This window comes from Ovis canadensis, chromosome 8 (assembly GCF_042477335.2).
Source record: "Ovis canadensis isolate MfBH-ARS-UI-01 breed Bighorn chromosome 8, ARS-UI_OviCan_v2, whole genome shotgun sequence".
NCBI lineage: Eukaryota > Metazoa > Chordata > Mammalia > Artiodactyla > Bovidae > Ovis > Ovis canadensis.
In genome coordinates, this window is record NC_091252.1 from 83711269 (window position 1) to 83724442 (window position 13174).

A 13174-nucleotide genomic window follows, 5' to 3' on the forward strand; every position below is an offset into this window, starting at 1 on the left:
TGCATAAGATGTTTGATGGAGAAGGCAATGGCACCCCACTCCAGTACTCTTGCCTAGAAAATCCCATGGACGGAGGAGCCTGGTAGGCTGCAGTCCATGGGGTTGCTAAGAGTCGGACACGACTGAACAACTTCATTTTCACTTTTCACTTTCATGCGCTGGAGAGGGAAATGGCAACCCACTCCAGTGTTCTTGCCTGGAGAATCCCAGGGACAGAGGAGCCTGGTAGGCTGCTGTCTATGGGGTTGCACAGAGCTGGACACGACTGAAGCGACTTAGCAGCAGCAGCAACAGCAAGGTGTTTGAGAAGATTAAATGAAGTAATACATGTAAAGTGCCTAGAATGGTATGTGGCACCAAGCATGTACTTGATGGATGTTGGTGATGATGGCAGGGAAGTGAAGAGGAAGAAGATGATGGTGATGATGGTGACAATGCTAGTGATGATAATTATATTGATAATGATGAATCAGAAAGTACTGCAGAAATACCTGCTCCTCAAGATAGAACTGGCCCTGGGATATGCCTGCAGTTTATAGGCAGAGATCTGGTGGCAGCTAGCAGGTGGGGAAGTGGGATGCAGTGTGAGAGGGAGCCTTGATGAACACTTGGTAATTACTTGGAGTTTATGAGGTTATGTTGACCAAGTGACCCCAAGGAGTTTGTTGCTGCTCTTTCTTTGGTTACTTGATAATACCTTGGGGGTGGATAACTGAAGCAATCAGTTCAGTTTTAAAAATGGGTACCATTTGAATATTTAAGAGAGAGTTTTCAAGAAAATAGCTATTTGCTTTCATGTATCCCTAAACTTGGACTGCAAGGAGATCCAACCAGTCCATTCTAAACGAGGTCAGCCCTGGGATTTCTTTGGAAGGAATGATGTTAAAGCTGAAACTCCAGTACTTTGGCCACCTCATGCGAAGAGTTGACTCATTAGAAAAGACTCTGATGCTGAGAGGGATTGGGGGCAGGAGGAGAAGGGGATGACAGAGGATGAGATGGCTGGATGGCATCACTGACTAAATGGACATGAGTCTGAGTGAACTCTGGGAATTGGTGATGGACAGGGAGGCCTGCCATGCTGTGATTCATGGGGTTGCAAAGAGTCGGACACGACTGAGCGACTGAACTGAACTGAACTGAACTGATCCCTAAACTACTCTGACTTTTCCCTTGGTTGCCTACTCAGGGTAAGCAAGGACAGATGGCAGTCTTGTGTGGTCCCTAGCAACATCCTTGACACATGTAGTGGACGGTATCAACTTCAGTTCAGTGGCTCAGTCATGTCCAACTCTTTTCAACCCCATGGACTGCAGCACATCAGGCTTCCCTGTCCATCACCGACTTCCAGAGCTTGCTCAAGCTCATGTCCCTTGAGTTGGTGATGTCATGCAGCCATCTCATCCTCTGTCATCCCCTTCTCCTCCTGCCTTCCATCTTTCCCAGCATCAGGGTCTTTTGCAATGAGTCAGCTTTTTGCATCAGGTGGCCAGAATATTGGAGCTTCAGCTTCAGCATCAGTCCTTCCAATGAATATTCAGGACTGATTTCCTTTAGGATTGACTGGTTTGATCTCCTTGCAGTTCAAGGGACTCTCAAGGGTGTTGGATTCTTCTCAAACACCACAGTTCAGAAGCATCAATTTTTTGTCGTTCAACTTTCTTTATGGTCTGACTCTCACATCCGTACATGGCTACTGGAAAAACCAGATATAGAGAGATGATATAGAGAGAGCTTAACAAAGTCTCAATCCCTCATTGAACATGTTTCTCTCATTGTCTTTATTTCTCAACATACTATCTGTCTCATTCTCTGTGGATCAAGTTATACAATGTCAATATCCGAGATTAAAGACATAATGGAAGTTTTAATCTGGCTGATGAGTGTTCATTAGTTTCCTACCATATACTGGGCATTAGGCTTTGTGTGCTGTGATCTCTCCACTTTCTGTCCCCTCTACTACCTTTCATTCATGTGTTCGTCCAATCTCTACAGGTGCTTTGTTAGATACTGGGATGTTAATGGTGAGCAGCCTCTGCCAAGAAACCTTCCATGAAATCCCTGTAGACAAATCTAGACAATGGCAGTATCATGTCGTCAAATGGTGTGATGTGAGCACCGGACAGTCTTGGGGGTGGCGGACGTCCCACAGAAAGGGTAACATCTTTAATTTTCCTTAAGGCCTGTCAAAAACATTCATTACCTTCCAGACTCCGAACCATGACTGTAAAGGCTCTCGACAGTTTTGATGTAACCAGTCTTTTCCCCATCGCTGACTCTTGCCTGGCGATTATAACCGCCTTTCCGTCTCATGCCTGTTCAGTCATTCTCCTGTGCTGCATAGCTCGTCCCAACATTAAAACATTTTTGGAAGAGTTGAAGGGGTTACTTACTGCTCTGTGCATCTTTTATGACAAAGAACTGAATTCTGTATTTCCAAAGATCATTTTCTTTTTAGTTTAATTGACATTTTCATGAATTTGTCAGGTCATGTGTCTGGTGACTAAAATTTGGAATATTTTAAAGAGCCTCTTCATAACAACTTTCAAACTGTATATGTGCAACCTTTAAAACGTATACATAGGGTGCCCTTTGTTTCTCCTAGCTTAAGGTTTTGTGGTAAAGGTGAGTGCTCTACTCAGGTTCCCTTTTTGTTGAATTTTATGAAAGTGAAAAAATTTAAAGTGTTAGTCGATCAGTTGTGTCCCACTCTTGCAACCCCGTGGACTGTAGCCTGCCAGGCTTCTCTGTCCATGGGATTCTCTAGGCAAGAATACTGGAGTGGGTAGCCATTCCCTTCTCCAGGGGATCTTCCCGACCCAGGGACTGAACCCTGGTCTCCTGCATTGAAGGCAGATTCTTTACCATCTGAGACACCAAGGAAGCCCCGAATTTTATGAAATGAATGAAAAATTCAAGTGTTAGTGTTTTGAGTTTGTGTACATTGGCTTGATAGGAAGGAAATAATTTGGGTGATTTAGAACTGATACCGTATCACTGCATGGATTGTGCCTTTTTTTTCTTGACAGACCTGGCTGTTCCATGCAAGACTCTTTTTTTCTCTCATTTCTCCAAGTCACAATTGTATCTCTAGGTTCATTGCAGCCTTGGAGGGACATGCCATATTCAGGGACACTGCTCCCCTGTCAGTTTCCCAGGCACACTGGTCATTGTGTTTGAGGCTCTGCTTTTATCAGTCCTGCTGCAGATGCTAGGGAATGGCTGTCCATCTGTTTTCTGCCCTTGGAGATCAGGTCCGAGTGTGTTTCCTGTTTGTACTCTTCTGAGGCTTCTGTTTGTTTGCTTTGCTAAGGAAAAAAGTGCTACCTGCCAGGGGCAAATTGGCTTACTGTTTGCATACATGCAATTTCTCTGTGCATATAATATGCATAATTTTATATGAAATAACCATTTTCTAATTAACACCCTGGTGATATTTAGGTGACTGAGGCTAGTTAAGAGACAACAAGGAAATGCTTCCAATTTTATCTTTCCGTGCTATGGGAAAGGAGAATTTGACAAGGCAGTTGAAGCGAAAGGGAAAGGAAAGCAAATTTTCTGTGAAGAAAATTCCAAGTTATTTATGTTTCAAAATATTCAGTATTATAATGCAGTTAAAAAAAATAAAGTACAGTGAAGTGTGTGTTTGTGTGCTGAATAATGTATCTTTTTTTTTAAAATTTAAGCCTTTTATTTTATATTGGGATATAGCCAGTTAACAATGTTGTAATAGTTTCAAGTGCATGCCAAAGAGACCCAGACACACATATACATGTACCCATCCTCCCCCAAACTCCCCTCCCAACCAGACTGCCACATGACATGAATAATGTATCCTTAAATGACAAGGCTCCCATAAATATCTGTTTGTAGAAAAGAAATCAGTTATCATGTGAGATTTAACAAAATTAACATACCTCTACTATGCCTTGGGTTTTCTGAGTCCCAGTTACGGTATAGAATCTTGAGAGTGTGTTGCATGTGGGTGTAAATTTTGAACCAAATCTGACTCTAGCTCTACAGAAGAAATAGCATTAGAAAAAATACATTTCAAATAGAAACATTTTTGTCTTGCTTTGGGGTTGTAAAAGTAGTAAGTACACCATACAGAAAAATTAGAAAATACAGAAATGCCTAAAAAACAAACTTAGTTATGCTTAAACCTCTGATCCCTATCCCCATCTCAGATTTAACCACATATTAGGTTATTTCCTCCCAGACTGCAGTGAATACCTACTAAGTGCCAGACACTGCTGGGTTCTGGGGTACATCAGTGAACATAACATACAGAATTTTCTGCCCAGTGGAGTTTGCATTCTGTATATGTTCACGCATTTACCCAAATACACTTTGGAATCAAGCTGTGGATACAGCGTGCTTGCTTATATTTCTTAACCTTCTGTAGAGAACACTTTCCACTTGGTAAATACTCTCCAGAGTTGTGATTTTTAATGGTTATATACCGTTTTATCTTGCGAATGTATCATAGTTTATTTATATACCCCTCAACTCAAGCTATTTAAATGTTTTTTGTTATTATAAAAATGAGTAACCATGAATATTTTAAAATGTACATCTTGTGTTATTATAAAAATAAGTAACCATTAATATCTATAAATGTACATCTTCACTTTCATAATTTATTATACTTTAGATTGTTAGATGTGAGTTTATTAGCAGGCTGACTGTAGGAACATTTTAAAGACCCCACAAACACTGTTAAACTGCCATCTGGAAATAGTGTATAGTTTGCACTTCCATTAGCAGCATATCTATGCTTCTTTTTTTTTTTAAATTGTTTTATTTTATTTATTGGACACACAGCATGTGGGATTTTAGTTCCCCAACTAGGGATCGAACCTATGCTCCCTCTATTGGGAGCTAAGAGTCTTAACCACTGGACCACCAGGGAATCCCGTATCTATGCTTCTTAAATTTTGTATTTCTCAGTATTTAATATTATCAAGAAAAAGAAAACTTTACCAGTTTGATTGGTGAAAGGTATTCTCATAGTGTTTTCAATTCTTTATTTTTAAGAGTGCATTTTAAAAAATATCTTGTTTTGTGGCTTATCTCTTAAAGTTATTTGCCCATTTTTCTATCTAAAGTAGTGTTTTTCTTATTTATTTAGCAGAACTCTCTCTATATTAAACCATTTAGCCCATTGTCATGTATGCAGCCAAATTTTCTCTAGATGAAGAATAGACGTTTTCCTCAACTTTTCTACCAACCAAATCATAAGACTGGAAATGAGGAGGAGGCCTTCCTCTTGGTGCAGATGAGAAGTTGGATTCTAAACCAGAATCTCTCTCTGTAACCACAGCAACAACAGCTCAGTTGCTGTGACTGTAGTACCTGCGAGCAGTAACGTGTGAGAAATGCAATAGTTCTATAGACAGGTCTGCGTTCAGAGCCTGAGCTGGTAGAGTCACGTCGCATATGAGCACAGGGAGTGAGCTCAGTAGTGGGTAAATGGTGCTCTACCTCACCCCTCCCCCACTGCAGCAATCGTAGTGCATGCAAATTTAATTGCTTTCCCCCAAATATGCATGCCATCTATATGTACCTCAGTGTACGTATACATACACTTTCAGGATGTAAAAAGAAAAAGTCGAGCCTCATGGCTGTGGCTGAGTGAACAATGAACGAGATCTTGACAAACAGCTGCTGTTCTGAATAGGGGGATAGATTTATGCTTAAACTAGAGTAAACTGTGCTACCAGGTGATAATTTTGAGCAATGAAGTACGTTTGCTACAGTAACCATTAACGAAAGAGATAAATCACAGTAATTTCAACATGGCACTGTAGCCATTCAGTAAATGGGTATTTTAGATTTCATTTGCTTTTGAACTAAGTTCAATAATTTATGGAGTAAGTCATTCAAAGATTAATGTTTAGAGAGGAGGGAAATCACTATACAAGAACAGAAACATATCATTTATGTATATTACATCAGAGCTTGGTCTGTCTGTGTTTCCATTATAAACCTGATTTTTCAAGCACTTAAAATACAGCAGTAAAAAGTTTGCCCTGGGCTAAAATTTGGCAGTTGTTTCAACTTCTGAGTTTCCAATTTTTATTTTATTCTTAGTTTTCTTAATCAAACACTATGACATTTATGTGTGTGTTTTTAAATGTTTTATAACATTACTATTGGGCTTCCCGTGTGGCTCAGTGATAAAGAATCTGCCTGCCAATGCAGGAGACACAGGGGACTCGAGCTCTGTCCCTGCATCGGGAAGATCCCCTAGAGAAGGAAATGGCAACGCACTGCAGTATTCTTGTCTGGAAAACCCCACAGAGGAGCCTGGTGGGCTACAGTCCATGGGGTCACAAAGACTCGGACACAACTGAACATGTACACAGTCACATCGTTACTATTAATTCAAAAGTTCATTTCTTTCAGAAGTAAAAGTTTGTCACTGACGACTTTAGAATACTGGATTGTCACTGCCTGTCAGTGATTCTGAGGCTTTTTAAGATGGTTAAAAAAGTTTTAAAGATGGTTTGAAAATGTGATGCAAAGACTGAGAAAGAACAATGGTTACATGTCATGATGGTGTTTGATTTTTACAGCTACAAAGACAATAATAATGCTCTAACTCATGACAAAATGTGAGCCAGTCTCTTGGAGGATTCATTTAAATTTGGCATCTCCAGTTTGGTGAGGCTACGTACTTTTATAAAATCCATATTCACACACTCTGCATACTGATCAGATCAGATGTTATTTATATGATAATGTGGAGGCTTTGGGCTTTTTATTTTCTCAGTTATGTTCATCTTACTTGATCAAGAGTTCCTGAAGTTCAGCGACTCTTCTTTATACTTCCAGTTCCCAGCATGTCAGCTAAGTATAAAGATGACCCTTAAGAAATATTGGTTCAATAAATGAATACATGAATGTTTGTTCAGTTACAGGCAGTCACCAACTTCCAAAGATTATTCAGTCTAAAACATTTGAGTCATTGGGTTAGGACTTGTAGTTCATTTTCCTGTAAAAATATAATGGAAAAAGTAAATTATCCCTCAAAGTCTTATTTAATTTCCAGCTGTTACACTGCAACATAAGTAATAGAATCACTATAGTTGACAGAGGTCTGGATCAGTTTTTGAAATACCCCGCATCCCAGACAGCAGATAGTAACATGGTCGTGATCTCACATCCTCCAGTTATGCAGATTCCACATGTTGTAAATAACTTATTCTAGTATTGGACACCTGGCTTTACCTGCCCCCTCCACCTTTAAGTGATGTTTAAAGCTCATCCTTTTTATTTTAAAATCATTAGTCTTGATCATCTCCTCCTAGAGAACGGAAGACCAGGCTGGAGTTTAGATGTGAGTCAGGATACGCAGATCTCTTTAACCTCCAGGCCATTGAATCCAGAATTTGAAGCAACCCTGCCTGGTCTGGGACGGCAGTTCTCAAAGTGTGGCTCCTCAGGATTTCCCTGGTGGTCCAGAGGTCAAGAATCTGCCTGCCAATGCAGGGCACAGGGGTTCGATCCCTGGTCCTGGACTATCCCACACGCTATGGGGCAACTGAGCCCTTGCACAACTACTGAGCCCATGCTCTTGAGCCTGGACGCTGTGACTGCTGAGCCCCACGCACTGCAGGGCCCAGGAGTGGCAACTGCTGAGGCTGTGTGCTGCAATTACTGAAGCCCACAGGCCTATAGCCTGTGCTCCCCACTGCACTGAAGAGTAGTCCCCACTTGCTGAAACTCAATAAAGCCTATGCACAGCAACGAAGACCTAGCACAGCCAAAAATAAATGAATAAGTAAATAATAAAAAAGCGTGGCTCCCCAGCCAGCAGTGTGGTCTTCACTGGGCAACTTGGTCTTAATGCAAATCAGCAGGCTCACCCTAGATGGACAGAATCTGGAATTCTGGGGAGGGTCCCAGCAATGGTGTTAAACAAGCCCTCTGGGCGGTTGCAAGGTGCTAAAAGCGGAAACACTGTTCTAGGGCTCATTGGAGTGTGACCCCAAGATGGAACCTGTTGTGATTCCTCTGGGCAGCAAGCTCCGTGATGGCTCACACTGTATCAGCCAGCTGTCCAGCACTGTTCTGCCGAATGTGATGATCACGGGGCCTTGGAAATGTTGGATGAGTATGGTTCAAGGTGCAGTTCATGGTATAGTGGTCAGACATGGTGGAGACACGGGAACCTTTTGGCTCCGTGTGGCTGAGCTAGCTTCAGGATGGACGTTGGATGCACAAGTCTGCACACTAGAACTTGGTCATTTTGTCATACCTACTATGAGAAGTTTCAGGTAGATTTGAAATCTGTTACATTTTTGTAGGAAATTTTATTGTGATATTACTCAAAGTGCTGTTAAATTCTTGCAGTATAAATTGCTGTTAAGTATTTTTCAGTGGTTATAAAAATGGCCAAAATTTTTGGCCTAAATTTCACTTAGCTGTGTGAGTGAACTCCTTGTTAAGAAATGACCAAGAGCAGCAAGAGCTTACTTACCCTTAAAAGTTTTGCTGCAGTCTCGCTTATGTATCCTAATTTTTAAGTTATTCTTAAGTAAATAAGCCCACAGTTCTGTTTTTAAAAAATTAAGAAGATTGTATTTGGAAATTTTTTACCAATTCAATATTTATTGTTTCACTAACACTCTGATATTGTCAATGAAAATGAAGTTGCTCAGTCGTGTCCAACTCTTTGCAACCCCATAGACTGTAGCCTACCAGGTTCCTCTGTCCATGGGATTTTCCAGGCAATAGTACTGGAGTGGATTGCCATTTCCTTCTCCAGGGGATCTTCCCAACCCAGGGCTCGAACCCGGGTCTCCCACATTGTAGACAGACGCTTTACCATCTGAGCCACCAGGGAAGTCACATAATAAATGTTTTTTTCACTCAGCCTCTTCTCCTCCCACCCTGCCCCCTGTGTGCTGTGCTCAGTCATGTCCTGTGCTTTGTGACCCCATGGACTGAAGCCCATCAGGCTCCTCTGTCCATCAAATTCTGCAGGCAAGAGTACTGGAGTGGGTTGCCATTTTCTACTCCAGGGGATCTTCCCTACCCAGGGATAGAACTCATGTCTCCTGAGTCTCTTGCAGGCAGATTCTTTACCATCGAGCCACCTGGGAAGCCTCGGTGTCCCCCCTACCGCCACCCCCTCTGTAGAAAGACCTGTTATGTTGTGCCACGTGGGAAGGTGCATAAGGCTGTCTGCCTTCTCTCCCTGGAAGCCCTTCCCATGTTTGTATTTTTCTTCTCTTCTCTGAGTAAATAGTCCCAGTTCCTCCTATTGATCTCGTTTGTATGATTCCATTTCCAGACACCCTTCTAGTGAAGGTTCTCTTGGTTTACATTATCCTCTGGAAGATGTGGCAACCAGAACTGAGCACAGTGGTCCAGATAGCACCTGCCTGTATAGCACCTGCTAGAACAAAGGAATATGGGGCCTGTGATTTTTTTTAAAAACTTTTAAATCTATTTTTGGCTCTGTTGGGTCTTCACTGCTGTGCTCAGACCTTCTCTAGTTGTGGTGAGTGGGGACTACTCTCTCGTAGCAGTGCACGAGCTCTAGAGTCTAAAGCGCAGCCTCACTAGCTGTGGTATACGGTCTCAGTTGCAGGCTCCCCCTCGCCACCCCCAGGGCATGGGATCTTCCTGGACCAGGGATGGAACTGGGATTCCTTACATTGGCAGGCAGATTCTCTCTCTCTCTCTCTCTTTTTTTTTGTAATCACGTATATTTTTGTTTATTTACCTATTTGGATCTATATATATTTGCTTATTGTCTTTTAAAAATATTTATTTTTAATTGAAGGATAATTGCTTCACAGTATTGTGTTGGTTTCTGCCAAACATCAACACAAATCAGCCATAGGTATACCTGTGTCCCCTCCCTCTTGAACCGGCCTCCCACCTTCCTCCCCAGGCCGGTGAATTCTTAAAACCACTGGACCACCAGGGAAACCCCTGGGTCTGTGATTTAGACATTAAGTGCAAATAATTCCCATGAGTGACTTCTGAAATCGCTAGAACGTCAGCTCTGTGAGGGCAGCAACTATCTTTTTCAGTGTTTATCCTTCTTGACTAGAACAGTGCTTAGCATACCGTGTATGATCAATAAATATTTTTTAAATTAAAGAATGATTAGATAGAAGAATAAATGAAGAGACAGCGGAGAGAAGTGTTATTTGTTTATTTATGGGTGCACGTGGGCTTCTAGTTGCAGTGAGTGGGGGCTACTGTTCCTTGTGGGGGCTTTTCATTGCAGGGGGCTTCTCTCGTTGTAGAGCACAAGCTCTGTAGAGTGTGGGCGCAGGAGTTTCATGCTGGGGCCTCTAGAGTGAGGGCTCAGGAGTTGTGGCTCATGGATTCCACAGCATGTGGAATCCTCCCAGACCAGGGATCGAACCTGCGTCCCCTGCGTTGGCAGGCAGATTCTTAACCACTGGACCACCAGGGAAGTCCTGGAGAGAAATTTAAAACAAGCAGCCCCATTTAGTTGCTTTCCATCACTCTTCTCTCATATTAATCAATCCCCGTCGGCAATGAGATTACCCAGAAAACCTCTTTGTGAGTCTGGATCTCTGCACGTTGTTCTTACAACACTGAGTCTGGATGGACCATCCAGAGTGGCTAGACATCATCCAGAGTGGCTAGACATCATGGTGTCTACCACTGGGAAGTGCAGTGGCCATTTGTATGTTGGTGTCAATAAACTAAACTGAACTATACAACTTCTTAGAAAAGATGATTAAAATATCTTTACAACACTGTGCCTTTTAGTTTTTACACTTCTATGACATGAGACGCTGTGTTAGTTTTATTCATAGAATGAATATGTGTATGCTTCTACCATGGCACACGTCATTGAAATGATCCATTGTCATTGCCACAGTCTAGGTCCTATCCCTGTCTTTCTGCAAGATGCTTGGTGCCTGCTCTGTACTCAACGCTGTTCAAGTTGTAGCCTGAAAGATCCAGTACATCATCTCCTAAGACAGTTTAGAAGTTAAACGACCTCATTTGAAATGACGCTTGAGAGCACCAAGCTTGACACTCTTAGATTCAAATTATCCTTGATTTTAACCAGTTCATCTAACGTTTACTAACACCCCTGTGTTTTACCACAGCCATGCATCATGATGGCAGAATGTATCTGTTTTCTCCCCAAACTGAGTTCTGCCCCCATCCTGGGTCCTGGGTACTGCCAGTCAGTAGGGGGTGGGGGCGTGTGCAGCTCATGGATGCCCCCTTGGGAGGCCCCTCCGCTTACATCAGGGGGTCTCAGGCCTGCCTCCAGCTTTGCTGAAGTTAAAGCACTTGGAGGACAGTTCTGTAGGGACCTGGCTTGTGATGTTGGTCAGGGAGATCTAGTGTACTCTCTGCCAGAATTCAAAGGAGAAATTCTCACTCACAGGAATAGCCCTGTATCTTTTGACTTACCTTGTGCTATGTGCTTAGTTACCTCAGTTGTGTCTGACCCTTTGTGACCCTATGGGCTGTAGCCCACTAGGCTCCTCTGTCCATGGAATTCTCCAGGCAAGATGGGTAATATCAGTCTTTAACTGATGTCTTTTTTGCTTTAAACATTAGAAAGCTTCAGTTCAGTTCAGTTCAGTTCAGTTCGGTCACTCAGTCGTGTCCGACTCTTTGTGACCCCATGAATCGAAGCACACCAGGCCTCCCTGTCCATCACCAACTCCCAGAGTTCAAACTCATGTCCATCAAGTTGGTGATGCCATCCAGCCATCTCATCCTCTGTCATCCCCTTCTCTTCCTGCCCCCAATCCCTCCCAGCATCAGAGTCTTTTCCAATGAGTCAACTCTTTGCATGAGGTGGCCAAAGTACTGGAATTTCAGCTTTAGCATCAGTCCTTCCAGTGAACACCCAGGACCGATCTTCTTTAGAATGGACTGGTTGGATCTCCTTGCAGTCCAAGGGACTCTCAAGAGTCTTCTCCAACACCGCAGTTCAAAAGCTTAGCCCCTTCAAATGTGTGGTCTCCATAACCTGTATTTTGTGAACTAACGTAATTCATGGACCAGTTTTACTACAGAATCTTGCTTTTTCTCCTTCTTTGTATCATTTACATTAGTCTTTTAACTTTATCCTATAACACTGCACTTAAGTTTCATAAGCCATTCTAAGTCATTTTTGCAACGTGGAGAGGTCTAATAAATATGGGCTAAGGCAGCAAGGAGACTCAGCACAGGGTGGTGATGGCTAGGTAGAAATTGCCACTTTTGTTGCCTTCTTATCACTGCTTCTAGAAATTCACTGATCTGTGAATTACGCTTAGGCTTTAAAGTTGCAGTCAGTGGGATAGCATTCAACTGTGGAAAAAAAGAGTATTTTTTCCTTGGGAACTTTCTTGTTTGATGTGGTGGGATGGGAGTAGTTTTCCATTCACTTTCACTCACTAGAAAAAACTTTATATGCTAAGCTGTGAGTTTATTTATAGGAACCTGAAAATGACGAACGCTTCCTGTTTCACCTGTGAACGATTTAGGTGAAACAAGACATGACAAGGTATGGGGCCAGACTGAGAACACACAGGCCACTGCAGATTTTACCTTAAGAGTGATTAAATACCGCCTGTTCCTTTTAAGTTCTAACAGATCTAAGTTGTAGATCATTTTGAGAGTATTTGCTGAATTGCTTTTACTTACTGATGTAACTCCCTGCAACCCGAAAGAAGTCTTAAAGCATGAAAATAGATGTTCCAGTCAGTGAGACCTGAAACAGAAATCAGTGGAACAGTCAGGATCACTGGCAAAATAAACAAGCTTAAGCAAATCAAATCAATAGATAGCCCTCGAGCACTTCTCCTGAGCAGAGAGCCTGTGCAAGACTTTGGAGAGAAACGAGGGACCCATCTTGTTCATTGCTCCATGGAGAATCCCATGGATGGAGGAGCCTGGCGGGCTACAGTCCATGGGGTCGCCAAGAGTCGGATTCGTCATCCATGGGATTCTTTCTCCAGGCAAGGGTACTGGAGTGGATTGCCATTTCCTTCTCCAGGGGATCTTGGTGACCCAGGGATTGAACCCGGGTCTCCCGCATTGCAAGCAGATGTTTTACCCTCTGAGCCACCAGGGAAGCCCTTTTCTTTGAGGGAATAAAGTAAAGTGAGCAGAAGAGTGTGTGTCTGCTAAGTCATTTCAGTCATGTCCGACTCTTTGTGACCCCATG

General features: G+C 42.5%; 1 protein-coding gene across 2 annotated transcripts in view; it reads left to right on the forward strand.

Annotated features, from left to right (window-relative positions):
* SASH1 (SAM and SH3 domain containing 1) overlaps positions 1 to 13174 on the forward strand; it is a 261529-nt gene that overhangs the window by 137667 nt on the left and 110688 nt on the right. The window lies entirely within an intron of this gene.